Genomic DNA, 10,769 nt, shown 5'->3' with positions numbered 1-10,769 from the left:
CGACTGACTAGTAATAATTAGATATATAGAGATTAAAAACACATGTGCATCTTAGAGTCAATTGTATTAAAAATGAATTTTTCTGTATGAAACTGTGTATTTTAATAATGAAATGGAGATCTTTTTCAAAGTTTAAAACCTCATTTAATTTTATGTCTTATAGGGTTTATACGAAGTACAATATTATATAACTGTATTAATTCAACTATAAACCGAAAAATTTATAGCCAATTTTGAAAGAGAAGCATCTTAGCTCTGGAAATTGTTATTGAATATGTCAATGCTGTTTTAATGAAATGCCTCTTCTAATTATATGTTTATTAAATAAATAATTTAAAAAATATTTTAGTGCTTATCTCTTTAAAACATTTTTTAAATGTTTTATTTTTTTAAAGGATTTATTTTTATTTGAGTGTTGCCTACATGTGTGTATGTGCACTGCATGTGTGTCTAATGCTTGCAGAGGCCAGAAGAGGGCATTGGATTCCATGGAAATGAAATTACAGGTGGTTGTGAGCTGTTGAATGGATTATCGGAACCCACTCAGCTCCTCTGCAAGAGTTAGGCAGGACAAGTTTCAGACTACATTTGCTTTGGGTTCCCAGAGTATTCAGTTTTTAAAAAATTATTTATTTTTATTTTATGTGTATGCATGTATTGTGTGCACTTACGTAAGTGCACCTGTGTTGTGTAATGCCTGAGGTCAGTAGAGGATGTTGGATTCTCTGGAACTGAAGTTATGGTCAGTTGTTAGCCACCATGTGGTGCCAGGAACCAAACCCAGGTCCTCTGCAATAGTAGCCAGTGCTCTTAACTGCTGAGCTAGCCCTGCAGCCCCCAGTCCCCATATTTTTCCTCTGAATGGCCGTGCTGCTGCCTTCCCTGTTCAAGCACTGTGAAGAGAGTATTTGTGTGGTGCCTCCCCTCCCTCTGCCAGTGTGGCTGCCATGTGTTGCGGGTTCTCCTCAGGCCAGCTGTGAAGACCCTAACCTGGATCGGGTCCCCTGCCGATTAGGGGGTGGTAAGAGGCTCTGTGTCATGACACAGACACCGGGAGTCGGGTAGAAGCAAGCACTAGGCGAGGTGCTGCAGGCTTGTTTAATGCAGGAGGGGGCAGGCCTTATTATTTCCCTTTTCTCCGCCCCCAAGTCTCTTTAGTCAGTGAATTGTTTTCTGATTGGTCCACGCCATGCGGTCTGTCAGCAGTCACTGGGCTCCCGAGCAGGGTATGGAGGAGTGGGCTCCTTTTGGTGGGCTATTTGCAGACCAAGAAGTGAAGAGAATTCTCACTGAATCCCAGGGTTCTGGGTCCACACCATCTTTGGAGGCCTCCTGCTACAGCCATGCATGGTTTCTGTCTCTCGCATCTGTTACTGAAAGCATGATGCTGATTTTCTGAAGCTCTCTGTCTATGCAATAGTTCCAGCCATCTTCAGTTACATTCCTTATCACTCTAAACAGGCTAATCTTTCTGGAATGGACTGTAGTGGGAAGTCCTCTGGGCTTCCTGTCATTCTGTTCTGCTTTGCAAAGTTTCCTATTTTACTTTGCTACTGATTTTGTGCTGTCACCCACTTCTTAAATTAGCTGTTCTCCAACTACCTGTTTTATTCCCCAGAGAGGCTACCAGACTGCTTGTGTGCCATCCACCATCTTCTGAAAATAGGAAAGTCTTTTAAAAGTATACTAACATATATGAAAGGAATATTCATTGAGGTTCTACTTACAATGATAAAACCTATAAATAAACTCAGCATCAATAATAGGAAGGACAAATACATATTGATATATTCATATAATAGAATACAATAAGGTAAATCAATGAGCTACAAACATGTACATCAACATGAGTGACTTTCATAAAAAATAATATCAAGCCAAAAAAGCAAAACTCAGATGCAATAAATGCATGACATCACTTATGAAGAGATGAAATGGGAAAGAATGAAGCTGTATAGCATACAGAGCTGTAACAATCCAAAATTATAACTAAAAGCAAGGAAATGATCAACTCAAATTAAATGGTGACTTATCCAATGAGAATGGAATTAGTAAAGAGGAAGGGCAGTGAATTTAGGAAGGGAGTGACAGGTTTCTGAAGGGACAGGCAAAGTTCATATTTTAAGCTAAATGTAGGATGATTATCTTTCCTTTTGACTTATGAGTTTTTAAAATTAATTATATATGTGTGCATTTCATATATGTACAAGGTGAATGGAATAACTAATTGACAATATGCTGTGAATGGTTATTCATGGCTGAAATAAAGATCCCAGAGTCATATTTACACACAAGATGTCAGCCATGAATAGTGTGGTCTGACAGGCTTTGCTTGGTGCCTCCACATGTGACTCTGTGATGACTAAGAAGATGTCAAAGGCACATGTGAATAACTTAAATTCACATACTTCTTGGGTGTCTGGAGAGCAGATACTGGAAGACTTGTTTGAAATGACTTTTTTAAAAGTTGTGTTATATGTGTGAGTGTATTGCCTGCATATAGGTGGGTGTACCCATGTTGTGCAATGCCCACAGAGGTCAGAAGAGGGGGTCGGATCCCTGGAACTGGAGTTACAGCTGGTTGTTAGCCACCATGTGGGTGCTGGGAATCAAACCAGGGTCCTCTGCAAGAGCAGCCAGTGCTCTTAACTGCTGAGCCATCTCCAGCCTTTGAAATGACATTTTAAAAGAACTAGTCTTGGGGCTGAAGAGATGGCTCAGTGGTTGCTGCTCTTCCAGAAGGCCCAGGTTTGAATCCCAGCACCCACATGATGGCAAACAACTGTTCATAAATCCAATTCCAGGATATCCAGTGCCCTCTTCTGTCCTCTGTGGGCATTGCATGACATCGGTGCACTTACATACATATGCAGGCAAAACACTTATACACATAAAATGAAAATAAATAAATTTTAAGAAGTTAAGAAGGGAGCAGTCTTATCCAGAATGCCAAAAGAAGACATTCAAAAGGTTTTCCTGGCTACTCTGCTAATATCCAAATTATTCTGATTCTTAATTTCATGTTCCCAAACTGTTGGCTGTCTTCCCCTATAAGCACAATGTAGTTTTAGAAGACGTATTTCTAAATGGCTACATTTCCCAGCTCCTTTTTACTTCCTCTTGCATTTTAACATTTCCATGTTTAGTTCCTTTTCTTTGTTGCCTATTCACTTATATCTTGCACTTTACACAGTCATCATTTTCTTCTTATTATCGTTTGCTATGAGTGGCCAATTAGAATTTTTATGTGGTCAGACATTAGCGTGAAACCTCTGGTTAGTTAGCTTTCTAGTAGTGTAAAACTACAAGAGATACAATTAGGTAGCTGTTGATTTCCCCCAAGATAAAACTGCCACTACTGCACCAATATCATATGCTGTGCTGGTCATTGATGTGGTTATTTTGTCTTAAAGCTGGTGTTGGACCGACCGTCGATTGATGTTCTCCCTTCGCACCTTGCATAGTGTTCTCCAAAGCGATGACAGCCAGCCTTCAGGGGAGGTGGCTTTGAGATCAGTTCCAGCTCCATCGCTCCAAATCCTGTGTCTGAAATATGTTCTGCCTTCATTAGTAGGGTCTTACCTTCAAGTTCTGTGAAGCAATCCAGGTCTGTGGCAATAGCCTGTGTAATTCTGAGAATCTCTTAGGCCATCCTAGCCAAGAATTTCAAAGGAAGGTGTCTCCTGTCTGGCGCTGTTTCTTGTTATGTAGTTAGTCTTCAGCTATATACATGAACGCATAGAGATAGTGCGTGTGTAATTTGTCATTAGGTTGTTGGACTAATATGATTCTCTCTGGTTTTTTAATACTTAGCTAGGCATTATTTATCTCTCCTCTCTCTCTTTCTCATTCTCTTTCTCCCTGTCTAACCCTTTCACCATAGCTTCCCCATTTAAAGTGTCCCCGTTTTCCCCATTTCTCCCTTGACAATACCCATCTCCTATGGTCCCACCTCTCTTGAGCTTTTTCTTTCCCTTTATCTCCAAGTTCCTTGTATAACCATCCCTTCCCCCTCCCATTTAAATACCCCCATTTTATCAATTTCTCCCTTAGTAGTACCTGTATCCTACTCTTCTTCTCTCTCAGGTTCTTTCTTTCTCTTTAGCTTCCTGGTTCCTTTTCATTATCCTGGTTCCTGTAGTTATGTCTGAATACATGCTCACATATAAGGATTTGGTGCTAGGATCCACATATGAGGGAGAACATACATCATTTGCTTTTCTGAGTCTGTGTTTAACAGTTTCTAATTCCATTCATTTACCTGAAAATTTCATGATTTTGTCTTTCTTCATTATTGAGTAGAACTCCATTGTATAAATGAACCACATTTTCATTATCCACTTGTCAGTTAAGGGACACTTAGGTTGCTTCCATCTCTTAGCTATTGTGAAAAGGGCAGCAACAAACATGGATGTACAAGTATCTCTGCAATAGGATGAGTCCTTTGGGTATATTCCAAGGAGTGGCTCATATGGGAGGTTCATTTTTAGTTTTTTAAGAGTTCTCCACACTACTTTCCATAAGCCCACTCAATGGGAGGAAACTAATGTGTGGTACTGTAAACATAGCCAAATACACATGGCTGGAGAGGTCCTATATCTTAGAGAAAACCCCAAGGCTGTCACATCCTAGACAAATGCAATTTCTTATTATGTGCAAAACATGTATCTTTATATTTACAGAAAAATATCTCAATCACCACTCATCAAAGAAGTTTCTTTTGCACCAGACAGAGACTATTACAGATTACCACAACTGGTCACACATGGTCATTGTCTGTGAATTTCCCAAGCCTAAGTGGCACAGCTACAATACAACATCTACACCTAAGGCTCATAGGACATAGAACAAGGGGTAAAGAGGACATTAATGAATGTCTCAATTCTTATTAATGAAGCGCCCTCATGCAACAGAGGGCCAGGAACACAAAAGGTCACAAATGGCCAAAGCATAGCGATTATCAATCAGCAGAATGCTGGTTCCTATATTAAACTTCATCTACCCAAGGGTCAGGGACCATTGTGGAAGAGGGGAGGAGGTGGATGGCCATACGGAAATAGAGTCCTACAGGCTCCCGGGACCCTGCTCATATGAACCTACAGCAATGGTGTCAGAGTGTCCAGGACCCTTGCAAACTCAAGCAGACAGAAACTCAGCATGAAACTGTGGAAATGGGCAGCAGGCCCCAATCTTAGCCAAAGAAATATTGGCAACTGATTACTGCTGGGTGAGGAAGAGCTGATCTTTCTAAATTGAGGGACTCTAGATAGGCTGACTAGAACTCAGTAGGTGAACTTGCACTGAGTCATGTCTGGGGACACTAACTTGACATAATAGGCCTTAACACAAATGACAGAATGTATGAATTCCAGTGGGGGGTGGGCTATAGGAAGGTACCAGCGGGGAAGGGGGTATAAAGATGATTACAACTGAGCTGTTCTGTATGAAATACACAAAAATTCAACAAAAAATTTAAAAACATACAAGAGGCAACAAGCATAATGAGAAAAGGCTTATTTTGGCTCCCAGTCTTGGGGGAGTCCAGTCTACAGTTGGTTAACCCCATTGCTTTTGGATCTGTGGTAAAACAGTAAGTCTTGGGAAAACATGAAATTCATGGCCAGAAGCAAACAAAGGAAGGGGAAGAGATCAGTACCCCCAAATCCCCTCATGTTCCCACCCTAAATCACCTCAGTTTGATATTCAGGATAGAGATTTTTTTTCAACAAATCCTCATAAAAATTTTCTTGGCAGACAAGATACAGTACTCATTAGAAAAAGACCCCACTGGTCTTCATTATTGGCAACCTCCATGCAGAGCTGAATAAAACACCTGAGTGGATGCTGGTAATGTCCACCTGCCTGGGGGAGCTGCACCTCCCCAGCTCTGTAGACTGCTTTCCTTTCATGTACTTACCTTGATGTTTGTGCTACCATCAGTACATCAGCCCAGCCTGCATTTACATCTGCAAAGCTCACACAGCCTCCTAAGTGGAAACTCCATGCTGAGTTATGAGAAGGGGGAACATTCTAAAATGAGAACTATTTAATATGTATCATTTGGTTCTGAAAATCCTTGAGAAAAAGATTCATAGTAATTTTTCTGAGAGTGACAGTTATAGTTGCCCTGTATCAGGATCACTCTCAGGCACTCAGTGTATACATGAGCATGTTTACATGCACAAGGAAATGATTAATTGCATAGAATTTGACTAGTCACAAGAAGTGATCTGATGAGGACATTGAGGAACCAAGGAATGGTTACACCCTTTATGTCCACCATCTGTTTAAAAGGTGTGGAGCTTCAGCCTCATAACTACTTGTCTGTTACTATGTTGAAACCCTCCTATATTCTGTCTTAATTTGAAGATAAAATGCAACATGGAATAAATGTGTCTTAGTTACTTTCTGATGCTGCAATAAAAATACTGACCAAGGGAATGTCTAAAAGGAAGAGTTCATTTGGCTTATCGTTCAGAGGGTTAGAGTCCATAATGGTGGGGGAGACATGGTGGCATGGGTGGCCAGAGCAGAAAGCCAAGCGATCACATCTTCAAGCAGGCACAGGAAGCAGAGAACAGCTGGAGATCTGGCAAGGCTTAAGAACTCCCAAATCCTGCCCTTAATGATATATTTCCTTTAACAAGACTGCACCTCCTAAAATGTCCCGAAACAGAGTCACCAACTGGGGACAAAGTGTACAAATACTTGGAACCTATGGGGGACACTCATTCAAACTACTATAGAATGTATATTATCATAGGCAAAAGTGATAAGGTATTTAGGGCTTGTGAGATGACTCAGTGAGTAAGGGCACTTGACACCAAGCCCGATGACCTGAGTTTGATCCCTGGAACCCACATGGTGAAAAAATTGATTCCTGCAAGTTGTCTTTTGACCTGCACATATGTGGCACCCCTTAATAAATAAATATAAAAGTGTGAAAATGTTTGATGTTTATAGTATGTGAATACTGATTGGTCAGAATGGAAGTTAGCCAGTCAGACTAGATGCCATCTTGGTACACACCTGCTAATATTAGCTCTGTTTGTGGAAATCATGAAACAATGAATTCAAGATATTAAAAATATATCAGTATTTAAGGGTTGGAGGTAGGTACAGTTAAATGGTAGAGTGTGTGCTTAGCTGGGTTTAATTCCTAGCACCAAAAAATCAGTATCAATTTTAAATTTTATTTTTATATTATGTGTATGAATGTTTGCCTTCATCAAAGTGCACCCCTGTCAAGCAATGATTGTGGAAGCCAGAGGAGGGTGTTAGATCCCATGGTTCTGGAGGTTAGGATGGTTGCTAGCTACTATGTGGGTGCTAGGAACCAAGTCTTGGTTCTCTGCAAGAGCAGCCAGTGCTCCTAACCACTGAGTCATCTCTCCAGCCCAAATATCAATATTTTGTTACTTGTATTTTGGCTTTGTTTTTACTTATGTGAAAGAGATGATAACTGTGGGAGTAGCAATGCGATAGCCTGACTGAGTTGTGCATCAAATTAGCAAGCAAGGATGTCTTGTTATGTAGACAGTTTCTGAAGCAGTGCCAAGCATAGACCCAGTTAGGCGATTAAAATGTATTAGCTATTTCTGTTGATTTTCATCATTTCTTGGCAAGAATTCTGGTAAAAGCTTTGGTTATGAGAAAAAAGGGATTGAAGGGCAAAGGGAAAATTTTGAAGATCATAAGAGAAAGGAAAGACAAAGAATGGGTTAAGAGAGGGACCCTAAAATCAGGATGATGGAGATGAGTTGGGAGGAGGGACTAGCAACTAAGGACATTGTTTTTTAAAACTATAAAAGAATAGTGGGATAAAAAATTAAGAGACTAAGTCGGGCATGGTGACATACACCTTTAATCCCAGCACTTGGGAGGCAGAGGCAGGCAGATCTTTGTGAGTTCGATGCCAGCCTGGTCTACATAGTGAGTTCCAGGACAGCTGGGGCTACAGGGAAACCCTGTCTCAAAAAGACAAAAAAAAAAAAAATCAAGAGAATAAATTGCAATTACTGCCAGGTGAGTTCAATGAAGCAATTGAACAGATGTGAGGAAAATTAATTCATTTAAAAATATTTGCAGGTCCATGTTTATTTTAGTGCTATTCACAGTAACAAGACAGGGAATCAACCAAGGTGACCACCAACAGCTTCATGAACTACTACTCAGTCTTAAAACAGAATGAACCTGTCATTTGTAGTTACATGAGTGGACCCAGAGGGCGTCATGTGACGTGAAAGGCATAGAAAGACTAATGACATATGTTCTCATTCATTTGTGGCAGCTAAAACATTTATCTTGTAGAAGTAAAAAGAAGTGATCACAAGATGCTGGGGAGAGTAGGGGAAAGGGAAATAGGCCAGATAAAAGAAAATACAGTTAGAGAGAAGGAATTAATTTTAGTGTTCTGCAGCATAGTGGGTGACCGTAGCGTACAACAGTTCGTGATATATTTCAGAATCGCTAGAAGAGTTCGAAGTCCCCCAGCACATAGAAATGCTAAATGTTTGAGGAGAGGCAAATGGTATTTGACACTGTGTATTGTATGAGTGTATCAAGTAACCCTTTTTTATCCCATAGAGAAATGCAAGCATCATGAAAAGAGCTGAGCATGGTGGCTCCTACCTGCAATTCCAGCACTTGGGAGAATGAGGCAGGAGGATCACTGTGAATGTAAGGCTAGCCTGGGCTACATAGTGAGTTCCAGGCCACGTAAGTGTTCTGTCTAGAGAACTGATCATATGATACCTGTGCTTTCACTTTCGAATGAGTGAGTCTATTAAGTACATAGACAGCAAAAGAGAACAAATATCAAGTTGTGGATAGATAACATAATCAAATTGGGCACTTACAATATCCAGAAGAAATTGACTGAGGAAGCCCTGTGAAAACAGGAAAGCCGGAGTTCCCAAGTGAGAGTCCCAGGTAGAGAGCCCTCTCTGTGGATGAGCTTCCAGCTTCTCCTTCCCACTAAGGCATCTTTATATCATGGGATATAAATAGTAACCTCTGGTAGAAATGGTTCACCTTCCAGCTATTCTCATGGGTACAGTGTTTTAAATACCCTTAAGCTGTTTACTGTTTTCTTTTCTCCCTTTTAACAGAACCTGGGGAGCCAGCCTGACCAAGGACAGGGAGTTTGAAAAATATCAGCATGCTTGTGTCTGAGACAAGGGAATCTGTCTTGTCCTCAGAGTTTGCTCTCAACAAGCACTAACAGCACATGGTTTACCAACATAAAGTTTTTGTTTTATTTTTTGGACTTTCTGAGACAGGGTCTCCCTATAGCTGCAGCTGGCTTGGAACTTGCTATGTGGACCAGGCTGGCCTTGAACTCACAAAGATCCATCTGTGTGTGCCTCCTGAGTGCTGGGATTAAAGGCATGCACCACCACACCTGGCTACCAATATAATTTATATTACAGTGGGCTACAGAGTAAGACTTTGTCTCAAAAGACCTTTAATAATAATAATAATAATAATAATAATAATAATAATAATAATAATAATAATAATAATAATAATAATAATAATAGTTTCTACTAGGCAAGTGGAAATTTTAAACTAGTTATTGATTTGGTTATAAATTTTAAAAGCTGTATTTTAGGAATATTTTGAATAGAGCAATAAATTAATGAGAATATTTAAAATTTGGTAAAGTTCTTCACAGGATTCACACCCCACTGAACACATATCTTAAGGAAATATGGGTTGTATTTTTTAAAACAAAGAATTTGTTGAGAATTTCATACATGCATATAAGGTGTTTTGATCAAATCCATGCTCACTCCCTCCCCTCCAACTCCTCCCACATCTCCCCATCACTTTTTTTCTGATAATTTCATGTACTCTTTCTTCGCCTTTGATTTATTTATTTGTTTTATGGTGCTTTTGGCTACTCTAACATTCCCCCTTCTGAAGCGGTAACCCTAAAATCTTTTAAGGATTAGATATACGTTCCCAAATACTTTTGACATTTTTTGCCTTTGAAACAGTATGTTACTAAGAGGCCCAAGGACATTTTGACTTTTAGCCAAGAAACTGGCTACTTTTCTTTGGGGTCTTTTTACCCTAACTTCCTAGCCAATTCCTGCCTCCTATTCTTATTGCACCATCCTCTGAATAGGTTGCCCAAATTGCCGATAGGGAATTGGGACACAGACCCCTCTGGCTTCTTCCATGCTGAACAGGGACGCAGGGTGAGGCAATTGGAGTACCCCTTCAGTGAGTCTATCTAAAAGACTCCCAAATTGCATAACTCTTACCTCTAAAGGAAAAAGAAAGTCCTTGAATCATGAATAGGAGATGCGAAGGAGACATAAAGACAAGGGTAATTAGCATTACAAGTTCTAGACAGGGAACTAGAAAAAAGTCAGATCAGGGCAATTTCCAAATGTTCATATGAGAGTCCATTGGAATTTCTTGACAAGGGCTTCCAAAAGCATCCCTCTATTGGGTTTCTCCTCATTTTCCCTTTGTCTTCCAAGGCTGGATTTTAGAGTGATAGATTCAGGATTTGCTTTCAGATATTTTGATAGCTGTTGGAGTGCTTAGAATCAGTGTCAGTTCCCTCTCAAATGCTTCTAGATAGGGGGAGAAAACAAATTTATCTATCAGTTTAGAACAATAGCTGGTTGTCTCCCTTAGCTACAGATGGGAACTACAGTATTGCAGACCAAGGTTTGAAGTCTTATATCTAAGCAGCACTTTCTACTTAGAAACAAAATCATCAATGAGAAATAATTATCTAAATAACTTTTTTT

Source organism: Nannospalax galili, unplaced genomic scaffold, assembly GCF_000622305.1.
Source record: "Nannospalax galili isolate Female #2095 unplaced genomic scaffold, S.galili_v1.0 scaffold14, whole genome shotgun sequence".
In the NCBI taxonomy this organism is placed as follows: Eukaryota; Metazoa; Chordata; class Mammalia; order Rodentia; family Spalacidae; genus Nannospalax; species Nannospalax galili.
Note: the sequence above shows the minus strand (reverse complement) of the source record.